Raw genomic sequence first — 17,012 nt, forward strand, 5'->3', positions numbered from 1 at the left:
AGAAAAAAAAAACTTTTCTTAAAAAAAAAAAGATTTATTTTTATTTACATGCAAATGTGTGTGTGTGTGTGTGTGTGTGTGTGTGTGTGTGTGTGTGTGTGTGCAGGATGTTTACAAAGGCCAGACAAGAACATCAGATCCCCCTGCGGTTACAGGTAGTTTTGAGCAGCCCATGTGGGTGCTGGGAAACAAATTTAGGTGAACTGAAAGAGCAGCAGGCACCGCTCTTCAGTTCCTGGAGCTGCTTTTCTAGATTTACTCACTTGATATAAAAAACAGGAAGGGAAGATGTAAGGGTTACAGAAGCAGATAGCATAGGGCCAGCAGGCATTTGGAACAAGTTATATCACACAGAGGCCATGGATTTCAATCGTGGTGTCTCTTTCTTGCAGAAGACAGCTAACTTTTATGGTTAAGTGTAGGTCAGTACTGTTGCTGTGCTCTGCTGTGGCTCCTGAGGCTGTTTGCCTCTTCAGTTCCTCAGACAATACTAGTCAACCCTGGTGCTGTACCAGGACTTCCATGACCTCTCAAATATGTAGTCTCTTCTGAGATTGGTTACTGAAACCTGAAATCAAATGTGCGTCTACGAACCCCTTTCTCCTGGCTGCCTCCATTAGTCCAGTTCTCCCGCAGGGCCTGGAGATATCTCAACCGTGGCCTTTCTACTCAGGATCCAAAGTCTCTCAGTCCCTCAGTCATTTCCTCTGCTGGAGATAGACCCTAGCCTCCTATCTGTGCTTATTATCTGGAATTTAGGCTTATATACACTACATTTTATTCATTCACTCATGACTTCCCTTAATGATTCTTTGTATCTTTAAGACTTTTGTTTATTAATTTAGGATTTGCGTACTTGAGTGTGTGTGTGGAGATCAGAGGACAACTCCCAGTGTACTTGATGCCGTGCTACGTGCTGAAATGAGAGTAGGGAACAAAGTGCCGAGAGCCTGTTCCTGGAGAGTTTACACTCTCGTGTGTGTGGGGGTATCACGTGGTCAGACAAATACATAGTCAACTACAAACTGTGGCGGTAACTCTGAACCTGAGAAGAAAATTCTGAGAAGATACAGCAAGCAGGGTCGATCCTCTGGGCTAAGAGACCAGGGGGTGCCTTCTGGGGGCGTGCATGTGAAGATGGGGTTATCTCCATGTGGAGGAAAAGCACAGAGACAGATCTTCACAGCCCAGCATAGCCATTTCATATAATTTTCCCCACTGTGCATCCTCTGGCATAGTTAGGTTTCTATGACTGTGATAGAACACTATGACCAAAAGCAACCTGGAGAGAAAAGGATTTATTTTGGCTTATAGCTCTCAGGTCACACTCCATCACTGAGGGAAGGCAAAGCAGGAACTCAAGGCAGGAACTGGAGCAGAAGCCATGTTGGGACACTGCAGCCGAGCTTGCTCAGCCTGCCTTCTTATAGCACCTAGGGCCACCAACCCAGTCCATGGGAAGATGAAGATAGTTGTCCAAGTTTATAGCTGAAGACTCTTCCTAACCAGGCTTGATAATGGGTTCTGGTCACAGGGGAAACATCTGGGAAGCATGGCGTGGGAGAGTTTAATAAGTCTGTGTCATAGCATCTTTCTCGCTCTGTGATGTCATCCCTGGCCCAAGTCACATTGGTATGGGGAGCCCCCAGAGATGACCACACTGACAGGCTATGTAGTCAACTGAAAGTCTTTATTTCAGCTGGCCAAAACTATACTCAGGTACCTGGGACCCAAGTAGAGCATCATGTGTTTAGGGTAAGAAAATTTTAAAGGCAAAAACAGCACCCTGGTATCTCATTCAGCAGTTTCAGGGGGAAGTTTTGTGGAAGCAAGCAGTTTAACAGACGCTAAGAAGAGTTAGCTGGGACACCATGATCTCGGGTTCCTAGAATAGTGTGGGATGATTTCCCGTGGAAGTTTCCATCAAGGCAACCAAGTTCTAGTTACACCCAAAATGGCCTCAGCAAGGATGTAAGACAGAGGAGCCTCTGCCCTGTCTGGTTGCGCCATGCTTCCCACCGTTTCTGTGGGAATGTGTAAAATCACTGACCTCACCTATTCTACAGTGGCATAGTTGGTCTGAAGGACTAGAAGCTTAACTGAGTTTATCTCTTTCTGATGTAGTTGGCTATGCAGGTGAGGATGCCGGGGTCCCACTGGTAGCTACGCAGGTGAGGATGCCAGGGTCCTACTGGTAGCTCCATCAGGAAAGAATCAACTAATAATAACCTAATTGTGTTGCAAGTAAGGTGTCAGCCATGGTGACTAGATAAACACAGACTGATACCAACTGTCTGACCTATGTCTCCTTCTGTTTCGTTGAGGTGTTCTTTGACTGTGGCAGGATTTTTCGTGATTACCACTGATTGGTTGCCATAGAAGTGGCAAGTTTCTCCTAAGGCCATGCAAAGTCCTCCCTGTTTCATAAAAGGGGGTCCAGCCCCCTTCAGGTCTGTAGGACTATCTCTATGAAGGAGTCAACTTAGCTCTCCAGCCTGAAGATGGAATTCCCCAAATGGCCTAGGTTTGAGTGTGTCTGAGAACTGAGTTCCCTGAAGCTTTGGTTCCCAGCAATCAAGGCTGAGGTGCCCAGGGCAGTTGCACTGGTTATTCCTGTCCAGGGTCAGTGTGGGCTCACCCCTCTTCTTCATTATGGGCACATATGTGGGGGTAATATAGAACCAGTAGACATAGGGTGTAGGGTTGTGTGTCAGAGGAGACACATTTAGTCAAACTGTTAGCACAAGCAAGCCAGGAAGCTGGAGGACGTGAGGTAGACACTTTGCTTGGCAGAACAAGCATGAAACTGTAAATCCTTGCCCTTTTCCTAGCTGATTTTCTCATCCTGTGTTCTGACTCCAACACCGCCCCTAGACCCACGTTATTCTACCTTGGAAGGGACGTAAGGGAGCAGAGTCCCCACGTCCAGGTTTGGGGCTGGTGGATATTGTTTATCCCAGGTTAGCAAACTCTGACCAGTCTTATATTTAATGGGCCCCCGGTCCATCCATCATCATAGTCAGTGGTTCTCTCCCCAGCTACCTTGACAGCATTTGGGGTGGTGAGAATGACTGGGTAGGGTCCCTTCCAAACAGGTTCCAAGGTCGGAGCAGGGAAGTCTCCTGGCTGGAACTCATGGGGACTTTGGAGGTGGAGATGGAGGATTCTTTTCACAGTCTAGTCAATGGTCTCATAAGCTTCCTGCAAAGCCTGCAAGGACTTGAGAAGGGAGTGATTAGACATTTGTGCCTAGGGAATTGCTCGTAGTTTGGGGAGCTTGGGAAGTGGTCTCCCAAACATAAGTTCAAAGGGAGTAAGCATCTCCCAGTAAGGAGCATGACAAAGAGGAAAAGTGAAAAGTTTGGCCCAATTTTTTGCCAGTTTCCAGACCAATTTTGTCACTCTCCTTAGGAGTTGTATCCATCTTTTCTACCTGACTTTAGCATTGTGGCTTATATACACAATGTAATTTCCAATTAATGTTTAATACCTTTGTCAGATTTTGAGACACTTTGGCTGTGAAGGTCAGACTGTTGTCTGGCTCCAAAGCCAGGGGCAATCCAAAGCTAAGAATTATTTACTGAAGAAGTTTTTTAGGAACTCTTGATCAGTCTCTGCTAGGCTAGCGTGGCTTCCAACCACCCCGAGAAGGTGCCTTCAAATAACAACAAACCAGTAGGCTTGCTTTTAGTAAAGCTCAACTCCCAATGTTCCCGGGCCCATTCCCTCAAATCCAGACCTGTGGGATCCTCCTTCCCCCTTTGGGATTTACCCTAGCACAGGTTGTGTATCTAAAAATGGTGTCTTTAATCAGGCTTTCCAAATTTGGAGTGTAATCCCTGGGTCTGAGGGTGCAGCAGTTTCTGTGGCCCCTGTGTGGGTGGCTTGGTAGAGCTCTGCAATTGCCTTCCCAGACTTCTGGGAAGGAAGGGTCAGCCACCTGGCAGCACCGACCATCCTTGCCTGTTGCCTGTCCTGTGCAGTTAGTTCTTGGTTAGCCCATTCAGTTTCACACTGGGGTATTTTCTGGGTGGCCTAAGAAGCCGGGTTCCAGCAGGGCTGCCAAGTCTTGAAGAGGCCCCACTGGTTCAAGGGCCACTTCCTAGGCAGCTAAGTCACTATTTTTGTGCCTTTGGCTTCTGGGAGAATCCCTTTTTGGTGTCCTTTACAATGGATAATGGCCACCCTCTTGGATAACCTGATAGCTTCTAATAGAACTAAAATTTCTTTCCCATTTTTAAAATCTCTTTTCCAGATGAGCTCAGCAATCCTCTTTCCCTGTGTAGAGCCCCATGGACATGGGCATGGACAGGAGCATCTCTGCTGTCAGTGTATATGGTGATAGCCTTGTCTTTCCCCACACAGTGCTTGGTTCAAAGCTAAAAGCTCAGCTTGTTGAGCTGAGGTTCCCCTGCTCAAAGATTGTGCCCAGACAGCCAGTCCTATCTTAGGTCACCACTGCTGCCGCTGCACGCCTGATCCCATCCCACCTGTGAACAATACGTCATCTGGTGTCACCAATGGGACACCTGTCAGGTCAGGCTTGGGTCAGGTGAGTCACCTTAGGGCAGTCATGCAGGGGACACCTGAGGACATCTGGTAGGAGACTGTCAAGGTTGTGGGTTGACATCTTGTGGAAGCAAATGCAGGACTGATCCAGAAGCAGGCCTTAGTATTGGGTCACCCACGTATCACATCCATCTCTGGGGTGCTCCCCCCAAGAAGACCTCAACAGAGTATGAGGTGTTCTAAAGTTAATTTGTCACCTTCTTTAACCAGCAGGGTGGTGAAGGCGATGGCCCTTACACATCTAATTAAACCTAAGTGCTTCAGGCAGAACACAAGATGGAGGAACTTTTGCACTCACCTGGTCACAACATTGTTAGTGACTCCTTACTGCTAGCATCAGGAAAGGTGTGACGAAATAGCATGCTTGCACCAGGTCACTTGATATCTCTTGATAAAAAAACATAATACACATTTATGACATTTATGGATCTTCCTTCGTGGTGTACTCTTTTAATTAAAGACTGAGTGGTTCTCTTTCGTTCTTGAGTCCTTAATACTCACTCAGATGACCAAAAGGCTTGAGCAAGTGGCTGGTCTTCTGATCTGTGCTGCCTTCCCCCTTTGAAGCTTTCTGTCTATCTGTCTCTTCCTTTCCCAAGTGACAGCTGCATGTCTTACAACTACCTTGCTCTCCTCTGGCTTCTTCCATCTGAATGCAAATACAACTTAAGCAATAATCACATTTTTTTATCTGCCAAGAAGGTGGCTGTTTCCTGTAATACTGTTCTTATCTAGGAAGTGAGTCAATTATTTTTGCCTCTGACAAGATGATCAACTTTAGTTGACTTACTAAGAGGACAAGCCAGAAAGGATGGGCATTCTGCCATCATGGTGTGGCTAAGGGGTCTGGAACGTCTTGCTCTCAAGCACAAATTCTTTTCTTCCTCTAAAGGGCAGCAAAGGCCGGGGCACTGTCGTGCAAATACCTGCAAAGTGATAAAGGATGCACTTCCCCAGCTTCTCATCCTTGGGTGCAGGATAGGGTAGGAGGGAGAACAGGGCAGGGGATGGAATGGCACAGTCTGTCCATGGTACAGTCACATTGGCTTGGCCCAGAGCTACATGCTCCCTGGAGCAGAGACTGAAACCACCGAGCCAGTATCATGTGGAATGCCAACCAACTCTGGCTTTGCTCTCTGAAGGTGAGTGGTCTGGGACTCATCTGTGACGATCTTGGGCCAGGTTGGTGGACTGGCTTTCTGCATTTGCTTGTATTTTTAATGCCTTGTTGAGACCTTGTGCTCCTGCTCTGTTATTATATATAGCCACCAAAACACTGTCCTGGTTTGGGGTTATGAGCAGTGAGCAGCCTCTCAGTTTCAAGAAATAAATAAGCCATAACATTCCTTCTTCCCTTGAGTCCTCTCGCCCACTGGGAGCAAAGGGAGCACTGATGCTGCTTAGGTCGTGGGACCGGGCTCCTGGCCTTGTGTGCATCTTGAAGACTTACCTCCTTTTACATCTTTCTGCTTTCTTCCTGTTCTCCACCTCTTCTCATTCTCCTCTTTCCAGCCATCTTCACGCAGAGCTTTCAGTTGGCTGTCTTGGTCTTTCCATGGATCCAGGCTTTTAATTTCAGATGTTGGTGCTGGCTCTTTGAGGACATGCTTTGGTCATTATTTCTAACTTAATGGGTAAAGAGGCAGCAGGTGTGATGGAAAGAATAATGGTTATAGAAAGAGGCCACAGGGGCCTGTCCCAGGTCTGTTCTAACTAGTGATGATGCTGTACTGGGCATGCCCTGGCTCGGGGCCTCAGTTTCCTCACTGTGAAGAGTTTGCACAGGAATCCTACTGCTCATCTCGTTTCACCTTGTAAAATTCACCGCTTCTCTGTGGGTCTCTTATTAGGAAGTGCCAGCCTTGCTCCTTCGTGTCTTTTGAGAAACTTTATTGCTCCAAACAAATAAAGGAAGAGATGTGAGGAAAATCCTTGATGGAGATGTTATGTGACTTTTCTTGGGGAGACATGGACAAGTATCTATATACCCCAGATAGGGAATCTAGAAGAGATTAAAGAAGCAAATCCACCTAAGTCTAGCTAGTGAACCAGTGAGTTTATAAGGTAATTTACAGGATCATGGGAGACTCAGAGGCAGCTGGTATCACTGAAATCCCACCCCAGCCTGGGAGAGAGTTCCTTGAGCTCCCTGAACAGTTTGTAGGCAGCTCTACAGAAGAGCCTCTGCCCACCAGCAGTTGCTACTGTTAGGACCTTCGGTGGGGGCAGACAGGGCTTGTGAACCGTGTAAGTTTTAGGAGCTTCCTGAGACTTGTGAATTATTTGCTTCCTAAACCTTGTCGTTTCTGTTTACTTCCCTAGTCTCAATGAGTCTTCTTCTTGTAGGGAGCCTTTCAATTTTGAAGAACTTGCAACCCTCGACTTTTCAAATGCAGTATGATGAGGGCAAAACTCATTTTATTAAGCTTCAGTTTTTAGAGGCTTTAGCCTACAAATAAGATTCCACCTCCTGCCTTGAAGGAAAACACTATTTTCTACTAGCTAAGAGAGTGATTCAAGTGGAATTCGCCCCTGATTTTAAGGATTGTACTATAACACTGCACATCAAATTATTCAAGTAAAATTGTACTTTTGGAAGGAAAAGGTTAAAGTTGGCTACTGATGTTCATCAGGAGATGGATATTTAATCTTTAATCTCTCGTCCTAGGCCTCCACTTTGGATCAACTCATTATCCCGAATAAATGATGTGTCATTCCCATTATTTATGTCTCACTGCAGCCAAAGTATCTGGATCTGGCTTTAGCGGGGCCATTCACTTCAGCCCATTCGGCATTAATCTCCCTGCTAACGTCTTTCCTGTCCTGTGTGCTCTTCCCTGTTTGCTTTTATGTTTTCTGCAGAATGTTTATAAAAGGATAATCTTTTACAAAGCAGACAGAATTTCTGTGTGTGAACTGCTCTGTTTAAATGCCTCATTGATACATCATCTGAAAACTCAAGTGGTCAGCAAGCACCGAGCCGTTGAGCCGGGTGAAATTGGGGGACGGCTCTCTTTCCCTCGGGAGCAACGCTGATGGAAGGTGCCTTGGCCTTGTGGTTGTAGGACACACGGAGCCCTCATAGCCTTGACAGAGCCGGGCACCCGGAACTTAAAGGGGCATGAGGCACGCTGCACTGAGCTCTCTGCGTCAGGGCTGAAGAGTGTGGTGGCTCTATGGCCTTTTGGCAGGTATTTTCTCAGAATGTGTTGTGATTCTGCAAACACTGACTCCACGTGTTCCTCTGCCCTGGTTTTAGCAAAACCCACTAGAATGTCCAGAAAGTGACCACATGATGTGGCTCAGTGGCTTCCGTATGTGTGTCCTGCAGAGAGGATAGGACCCGAGAAGGAAGCTGAGAGGGAGGACAGCCTCCTCCCGCCTCCACCTTCTCTCTCCTGGGCCCGGGACTGCGTCTAGACAGCTCTCTTGCATGGAAGAGGTAGACACCATTGCATTCTACAATGGACAAAGAAGGCTCTTTTGTGGAAATTTGCAGGGGGTCACAAACATGCCACCGATGAAAAGGCATAACAGATGGACCCTGCAAACAGGAATGTGTTAAAGAAAAAAAGTAATTTCAGTGGAGCAGGGTTGCAGGTCTGGTTGCTGTGGGAGCTGAGCACAGAAAGCCACACTGCGAACACACTCTGTAGCTCAGACAGGGCCTGCTCGGCTGGTGGAGATGTAGGCCCATATCTGAGACACAGACTGTACTGAGCTTGTGGTTGGCAATGCTGTAGGAGGAAAAAATAAAATAAAACCTCCCAACACGCAGGGTGCCAGAATTGTATGTGCCTTCAAAGAGGGTTTTTCTCTAGCAAATTGATCACTTTGATAACTCAATAGGAAGGCTTGCTGTTTTCCAAGGCATGTCTTTTGCGTACGCGAGAATTTTTTGCTAACACTTTTACATTTCTTAGGGAAAAATTCAAAACAGACATGTGGCATGTCACTCCAGTGGCACAGACCCTGCAATACTGAGGGACTGCCAAAATCTTTTCTAAGATCTAAGCTATAAAAACACTCAGGATTTATCCATCGAGACTCTATCAACAAGAGGCGTTATTTGGTATTTTGCTTTAGCTAAATGCCTCTATTGTTGGCCATTTGTTGCAGAGTTAACTAGTATGATGCTCTGAGTAGTGACTGGATGAAAGTGGGAAATTCTCACAGAAAGCTGGGTCAGCTGAACTGTCAGACAGAACGACAAGGCATCATGGCAGAGAGTTCCCTTCTGCCTGCAGTGAGCTCGGGTGATCTCTGCAGCTCTGAAGGGCTCCTTCAGAACTCACAAGACAGTGCTGCAGGGTCGCTCTGCTTTCTGCACAGGAGTCAATATTAGTGCATTTACGTTCTCTGTGTGTGGGTGTTCATGCAGGTGAGTGAGTATGCATGTACATGCGAGGTCAGAGGTCAATGCTGAATGTCTTCCTTAGCCACTATTTTATTTTTTTGAGACAAGATCTCTCGGTGAACTGGGGCTTGCTGATTCAGCTACACTAGCTGGCCAGCAAGACTGAGGGACATGCCTGTCTCTTCTTCAGAGCTGGGATTCTAGGTCGTTTGCTGCTGTGCCTGCGTTTTTAACTTCAGGTGTATTAGTGATCACGCGTGTTTGCATGGCAAGCACTTTAGTGACTGAGCCATCTCCCCATCCTGCGGTACTTTACTTTGAACTTTATTTTCTAGTTCCTAGTCCTCTTTTTCATTCTACGAATGTTTGTACCAGCCTTTCTTCCTCTATTTCATTTTCTTTGCTTTCCTTTCTCGTTTTCTCTCTCATTTCCTTCTTCATCTCAGAGTGGCTGGTTGTTTGCAGTAACTTCCTCTTCTGAGTGTTTGCGCTGTTTGTTATTTAGGTAAACACTACCAACACCCAAGCATCAGGTATGAGGACAGCCCAGTCAAATTCATTTTGCATTTCAGCATCCACCACCCAGAAGAGGCTGCCAGAAGCCCTGTGAGGAGAGGACTCTGGGTTCAGAACAATGCTTTGAGGGGACAAACGTCCTGATCAACTAGATGTGACAGCAGAGGACAGGAGAGTGACAGAAATGAGCCCATCCTGGTCTACACTGGGCTTCTTGACTGTGGCCCAACTGACATTGTAGCTGCCTGTGTCTTTGCTGTGGGGCTGTGCTGTACACAGTAGACATGCGGCTGGATGCCGACCTCTACCCAGCACACGCCGTAGCACCCTGCAGTGGTGACAACCAAAACTGCTTCTAGACACTGCCAACTGTCCCCTGGGGGAAAATAGTTTCTCTTTTAAAACCAGCATTTTAAATAATTCCCACAGAACGGGATAAGGGCAGTAAGCGAGAAAGACAGAGATAGAAGGACAGACGGCTCTGCGAGCAGAGACGCAGTATGAGGAGGATCCACCGTGTCACTGCTATGGCCCCCCAGGCTACATGCCACACTGATGTCCACGCTTCTGGTTCACACTCATAAACCAGGATCCTGGGGAACAGAGCCACAGACCGAAGTAAGAGGGGGCCAAAGTGGCACTGGAGAGCTTTGACTGAAACTCTGGGCCACATCACGTCAGTGCAGGAGCAGAACACTCAGGGTAAGAATGCCTCTTAGGGCGTCTGGGGGGGTGGGGTGGTGGTAGCGCAGTAGCCCAGAGTCAGGAGGAAGGTTCCCTTTGTGGCCCTTAGAATTGTGTGCATGAGTGTATGTGTGTTGTATGGGAATGTATGTGCGCATACATGCACCCATGTATGTGTGTACACATGTGTGTGAGGCTGTATCTGGCCATGGAGGCCCGATGTTGATGTGTGTTTCCTGGTTGTTTTCCACTTTATCTAGTGAGGCAGGATCTCTTGCTGAAACCAGAGGTCACCGATTCCTGCTGGTCCAGCTAGCTAGCTTGCCTGGGGGTCATCTGTCTGTGCTTGGATTGTAGGTAGTCAGCTAATCTGCCTGGGGTTTGGTGGGCTTCCGGGATGCAAACCCTGGCCCCCAAGCTTGCATGGCAAGCATTTTATCCACTGAGACTTCTTTGTCTTTTGTGGTGCTGACTCCTACTAGACCCTGGGATTCTAGGAGACGGACACTATCCACTCCACACGGTTTTTGGTTCAGTCAGAGTCTGCTAAGCAATAAGCAGCTCCTCGTCTACTCGATGGAACAAACCAGCGGCTCCAGGACACAGTCAGAGTGTGCCAATCAGTCCGGCCCTGGTTCCCTACATGAGGCTGACCTTGGAGAGCAGGTCATTGCAGGGGACAGCGAGCGGTGCGCACTGCTCTAGTCTGAGCTCTGCTTCTAGCTCAGAGACTGAGAGGTAAAGAGCAAGTCCAGCCACAGCTCCAAAATGTCTGGGCTCTCAGGCAGGGAGGGGTGTCCTGCCTCATGGGGAGGCTCAGGAGAGAGGCTGCAAGCCAGGACTCAGTGGTGCCATTTTCTTTACCCTGTGTTTTTCGCTCTCATCCTGCTGTCATTTGCCCACCTCTCGTACATTTAGGAAATAGGAATAGAAGGCCTTCTGATTTCTTTCAAAAAATGTTTATGAGTACGTACATGTTTTTCAGGTGTGTGGGGGCATACTGTGTGTGTGTGTGTGTGTGTGTGTGTGTGGGGTCAGAGATCCACCTGAAGTGTCATTTGTTCACTTTTTTAAAGGCAGGCTTTTGTATTGGCTCCGAATTTATCAAGTAGGCTGGGCTGTGGGCTGGTGAGTGCCGGGGACTTCCTGCCCCCATCTCTGTTGCTCAAGCCTGTGCTACCACACAAAGGTCAAATTCAGGTCCTCACATGTGAAATGCCAGAACTTTACCAGTCTTCCTACCTCCCTACACGGAGGGGCCTGAGTTTTGATTAAGTTTTCCTTAAGGCTGCCTTCGGCCACCTTCTCCCACCTCCACGGCAGCATCACAAGTGACTCAGGCTGCATAAATGTCCTAAGGCAAAGCAAGGTCCTCTGGGCTGCTAGACAAGAAGATGCCTTCCAACTGCTGCTCTGCCTCTCTGCAACCGTGCCTCCTGCAGAACGAAGCACTCTACAGTGAGCAGATGTCTATGATCTATTCTTCTCATACAGTCTAGCCACTTCTCTATTTTCTAACCTGTAAGTGTATCCTCGTGTATGTATGTATGTATCTACCTGTCCATCTATCTGCAGAAGGCAGGTAACAACAGTACTTACAAGGTTGACAAACAGACTCCATGACCTCATGAGTTACTAAACTTAAAGGACCCCTCATAGTGTCTCAATAATAATTGTTGTTTTTAAACACAGATAGAGGTTCAAATAGAAGGTCAAGATAGAGGTCAAGGCTCACATAGGAGATAAGGGTGCTGAGGAGGGCAGAGAAAGGCAGGACAGGCTTTATTTTGCCACATAGGGCTCTATGCTTTGGCAGGAAATTTTGCTGTAGCTATGTCAAAATAGATCATAAAATTTTGAAAGCTCTTTAGTATTTTTTCCAGGCCCTGAAATCATGTATCTGATTCTACAAGAATAGGGAATCCATTAAAAAGGTGTCCAAAAAGGAATTTGTGAACTCTCTGGGTCCTGAAGTTTCAGAATTCCCACCCCACCCCCTGCCCTGAATTCTGCAGTCATGAAAACTGCCACAAGACATTCATTTTTAATGACGTGTTATGGGCTTCTTAGCAATATATCTTTGGGTATTAAGGTGTGGAGTCAGAGACTTAAAATGATTAATGTCTCTGCTCCACATAAGGGTTCTCCCACACTTACCTAGCATCAGATTCCACTGGGAAAATTTATGGGCTCTCTTGGCAGCCTAAGCGGCCATCAAATATTAATCAAAAATATGTAATAACTAATATATACTTAAAGAATTGAAGAAAATTAATATTCAAGGGAAGCATTCAGGGACCCATAAAAATAACAAATGCTTCAGGGACTCAGCTGAGGTTGGCAGGCCCACACTCTCTGCTCTCAGGGGTTGAGATTCTGGGCTGCTGGGTGTGCTTGCTGAGAACAAGTTTCCTGCCTTTCCATTGGCTCAGAGCTCCTGGTCAAGGGAGCAAGCTTTGACATCTGCCTTGACTTCCCCCTCTCTCCTTGGCATGGCTTTCTCACAATGCAGAGCACAACCAAATTGCAACTATTTCTTGATGGGTCTCTCTCCAGGAGGCTCCTCAGGGCTATCTTTATCTCTTTAGTCCCTGGGACAGTGGCAAGCTGAATTATGCATTTTCAAAAATGGATGCCTCTCAGCCTTTTATCAGGGTCCCGTTTTATAAAGGTTAAGTAATGATCACACACTGGTTCTTCACTATAAAATTAGAACTAAACAATTGCCCCAGAGAAGGCTTGGAGAAGTCCCAAGTTTCCTCATCTCTTTGACTGGAACTTGAGCCGATCCCTATCCCTCTGATCAAGAGTCAGTTGTTCGTTGGAGAAGGCTTATGGTGTCTTTCCTTAGCCAAATACAGGGATGGAGACATGGTCCACCCGGCAAGGGGGCTTCAGCTGTATCCACTGATACTTGGAGCATCTTTGCTTCTGCCATCTTTTCTCCTCTTCTCTTTCTTGGTCTTAAAACTATTCCTTTCCCTGTTTGCTCTGTTCACGGTGTGAATGCCAGGTGCAAAAAAAAAAAAAGATAAAGTGACTTTTTTACAAAATATTTTTGTTTTAAAATAACAAAAAAACATGTATGTATTAATAATGTACAGTGCAGTGCTTTGATATCTGTGCACATTGGGGAATGACTAAATCAGTTCAGTTACTACAATACACCAGTTCATATGTCAGGCGTGTTTGTGCTGCAAACAGGTAAACACATACTGTTAAGGGGGGTCGATTGAGTTACTTTTGTTTGCAAAAGAAGAAGAAATTGAGCATCAGGACTCAGATTTGGGGATCTGCCATGTGTGGCTTTCTACATGATATTGGGGGAGGGGTGACCAGGTGCCCTGGGGACAAAGGGCTGTTCTTCCCTTCCCTGGGAAGGAGCAGATACAGCAGATAGTGAGGGCTTGGAAGGAAAAGCGTGTCTGGTGCTGGACCACACGGCAGTTGCTGGTGTCTTCTGTTATTGTAGGGAATCAGGAGCGGGGCCTGTCACTTGTCATCTGTTCTTTGAGCGTAACCAACTTTTCTTCCATGGGCCATTTGGTGTGACTGTGAATGATGGTTCTGGCTAAATGACACCCTCCTGATGGTGGGATAAACAGAAGTGAGGCTGGAACAGGCGCCTTGGATCTAGCTTGTGTTTTCTGAGAGCCTCAGAACGAAGCCTGGGACTTAGAGGAGCTTTGCAGCACAGAGCGGGCACACAGCCCCCTCCCCCAGTGCCACCTGCAGTCCCTCCTGTGTGGGGAGCCTGAATCCCAGAGTGATGGAGCACACACCCTGCGCTCCTCTGAGAACGGCTCTGCACACACTCACCCTCCGTGTGTCCTCACGGAACCTCAGGGTGCTTCCAAGATGCCCAGTGGCGCAGCCATACCTCACCTTGTGTCTAAGTCGGAAGAGGGAGGCTCCGAGAGGCCAGGAAGCTTCTAAGGCTCACATGGCTTGAGTGGCCTAGCAGAAATGGGAAGCAGCTCTTCTTGCATCTCTCCCCACACCATCACCTCTGCTCTCATGGCTATTTTTTTTTTTTTTAACCAAAAACCCTTTCTTGGGATGCTACGTTAAACAATATGCTGGTTAGAATGATTAAAATACATTTTGGGGTTAAAATATAATTACACCATTTACCCTTTCCTTTCCCTCCCTCCAACCCCTCCCATGTACTCCTGCTTTAGCCCCTCTTTTATCCTGCTCTAAATCCATCTCAAGTTCATGGCGTCTTTTTCTGTTATTACTGTTGTGTGTGTGTGTGTGTGCGTAACTGTAACTATATAAACACAACCTGCAGTATGCACATGTTACACACTACTTGGTATTGTGTAACCTGGTAGGGTGCAGGTGCACCTTTAGGGAAACAGAAACAAAACTGGGGTAAGAGCCCTATTGATCTGGGTGCAGTGGCCCACACCTGTACTCCCAGCACTCAGGGAGGCAGAGGCGGGTGGGTCTCTGTGATTTTGAGGCCAGCCTGGGCTACAAAGCAAGGGCAGGACAGCCAGAGCTATACAGAGAAGCCCTGTCTCAAAACAAAAAACAAAAAACAAAATAACAAAATAACACCTTCCGCTCTTCAAAAGAAGCCATATTGACTAGTGTGTAAAACAACAGCTAAGTTTCAGAAAATCACCCTATCTCCATCCCCTTCTCCTCTTGGACAAGGTCCTTTCTGTGTCTCCCTTTGCCACCTTGGAGCTTAAAGTGACACCTACTCCAAGGGTTAGTGCAAGGGACAAGTGAGAAGACACAGCTTGGGCTCCTGCAGAGCCAGCAACCCTGCATCTGGCCTCTTGTGTGTGTTTGTGATGTGTATGTGTGTGGATGTGAGGGAGGTGGTGCAGCTCTTGGGAAGCCTTCCTGGTTTTCTGCTTTGATCTGCTTGTGATGGAGGTTGCTTCCTGTGCCTCTCAGGCTCCCGAGAGCCTTGGTTTCTGAAAGCATCTGCTGGTCAGAGGACAGGCCCTGCTGGCACAGGATGTCTCCGGCCTCTCTGCTGCTGTGATCTGCTGCTGTCTGGACGGCCTTCCCAGCACCCACTCTCAGACGATGATTAGTGCTGAAGGAGGTAATTCATGCCTGTGCACACATCTACCTGACCCGCACCCACACAGTTGTCTAATAAACGTCGGCAGCGATTGTTACATGAAGTCGTATGTGAGGGATGGGAACAGAAGATAGCCCATCTGACAAACTGTGCTCGGTCCTCCCTTTTGCTGGCAAGTGTGTCCCCCATGTGCACTCACAACCCAGTTGGTGGGAATAGGACTAATTCTTTCTGTTGTACAGATGGGTGACTGAGGCACTGAAAAGTGATATCACCAACAGGCAGTGACCTAAGGAATCAGGGCCAGAAGCAGGTCTGGAACACAGACTTCCTGGATTCTGACCCCAGCTCCCTTCTGCTGTGCGGCCTTTGGAAGGCTGGAAGGACCGGGGCGTATTTGTTCCAGGGTGCTCTCACTGCCCTTAGAGGAGAGCACCCTTATCATCTGTCCACTGACTGTTGACCAAAACCAAGAGCTCTCCCGAGGAGCCCCTACAGGATATCCTGCTGAGAGTCCCCCTCGATCAGTGCCTCACTGGCAGATGAAAATTCAGCCCCATTTGTAGGAAGTCTGTAAAATAGTCTCATCTCCATTGCAAACAATTTCTCCATCTGTCACTTGGCTGAGAGGGTCAGACTCCAACATCCTCATCCGAGGGAGGGTGACACAGGACAGCAAGTTACAGGAAGTGGGAGTGCTCCCGTCAGCACGGTCTACCTGATCCTCTGTTTGATGGTTAGTTGGCTGTGGTAAGCAGCTGGTATTTAAATAAAAAATCACAGCTCTGTGTATCAATAGTTACTCCGCCTATTATTTGACAAAGCCGCAGCTTTATAAATACAGTGTACAAATCAGTACAAGGAGGATCAGGGATCTGGCCCAGTGGGTAGAACACCCGAGTCCCGGGTTTGATCCTTAGCACTCCATAAACCAGGTGGTTCTGCCTATGACCTCGGCACTCGGGAGGAAAACAGAGAATCAGAGGTTCAAGGTCACCTTGTGAGTGAGCTCAAGGGCAAACCTGAGTGCACGCACGGCTTCTAGCTCAAGAGACAAACAAGAAAGTAAGTAAATAAATCTGTAAGAGGAACAATAACAGCGCAGGGCTTGGTCTGGGGTGCAGCTAGGCGACAGAAAGGAACAGTGGAGGCAGCATGGCACACGCCTGTGATCCAGCACTTGGGAGGCAGAGGCAGGCTGAGCTCTGTGAGTTTGAGGCCAGCCTGGTCTGGCTACAAAGAGAAACCTTGTATTAAAAAAACAAAACAACAAAACAAAACACCCTTGCCAATCCACTCTGTGGTCCAACAACATAAAATTCTAAGAAACTACTCAAGAAAGGAAAGACGTGTGTTTACAAAATGACTTCCATGGAAATGACTATAGATGTTCCAGTCTTAACAAAGATTGAAGGCAGCCCCACTTTTCCCTGACAGGAGAACAGCTAAGCAGGTGATTGTCTTCCTGTGCCAGGGAGTGCTACTCAGCAAGAGAAGAGACCTCTGGTAGATGAGGGAACACCAGAGCAGGGCAGTAAGAATGCTCTGTGTGGTGTGAATCCACTTCTGTGAGGTTCTAGGGCAGCTCATAATGAACTCACAGAAGCCAGATCCTGGAAAGAGGCAGAAGGGAGCTTTCTGGGCCAATGGAGATGGTTTCCATCTTTGTCTTTGTCTCGCCACTGTTATAATTGCCAAGGCCCATCGAATTGAATGTTGAAAATCTTTATGCACTTAACTGTGTGTAAATTGTATGCCAATTAAAAAACAAACAAACAAACAAAAACTCTGGGTCATCTATTTCAGAGTTTTTGTTCTCAAATACTCTCTAGCTTTGGG

The 17,012-nt window shown here is 47.3% G+C and overlaps 1 long non-coding RNA gene across 1 annotated transcript in view; it reads left to right on the top strand.

Annotated features, from left to right (window-relative positions):
- Positions 1 to 17,012, top strand: part of LOC132646426 (uncharacterized) — a 58,503-nt gene that overhangs the window by 11,700 nt on the left and 29,791 nt on the right. The window contains exon 2 of the long non-coding RNA XR_009584689.1: positions 15,041 to 15,194. This is a non-coding gene — a long non-coding RNA (uncharacterized LOC132646426). The remainder of the gene's footprint in view (positions 1 to 15,040; positions 15,195 to 17,012) is intronic.

The sequence above is a fragment of the Meriones unguiculatus genome, chromosome 11 (assembly GCF_030254825.1).
Source record: "Meriones unguiculatus strain TT.TT164.6M chromosome 11, Bangor_MerUng_6.1, whole genome shotgun sequence".
In the NCBI taxonomy this organism is placed as follows: Eukaryota; Metazoa; Chordata; class Mammalia; order Rodentia; family Muridae; genus Meriones; species Meriones unguiculatus.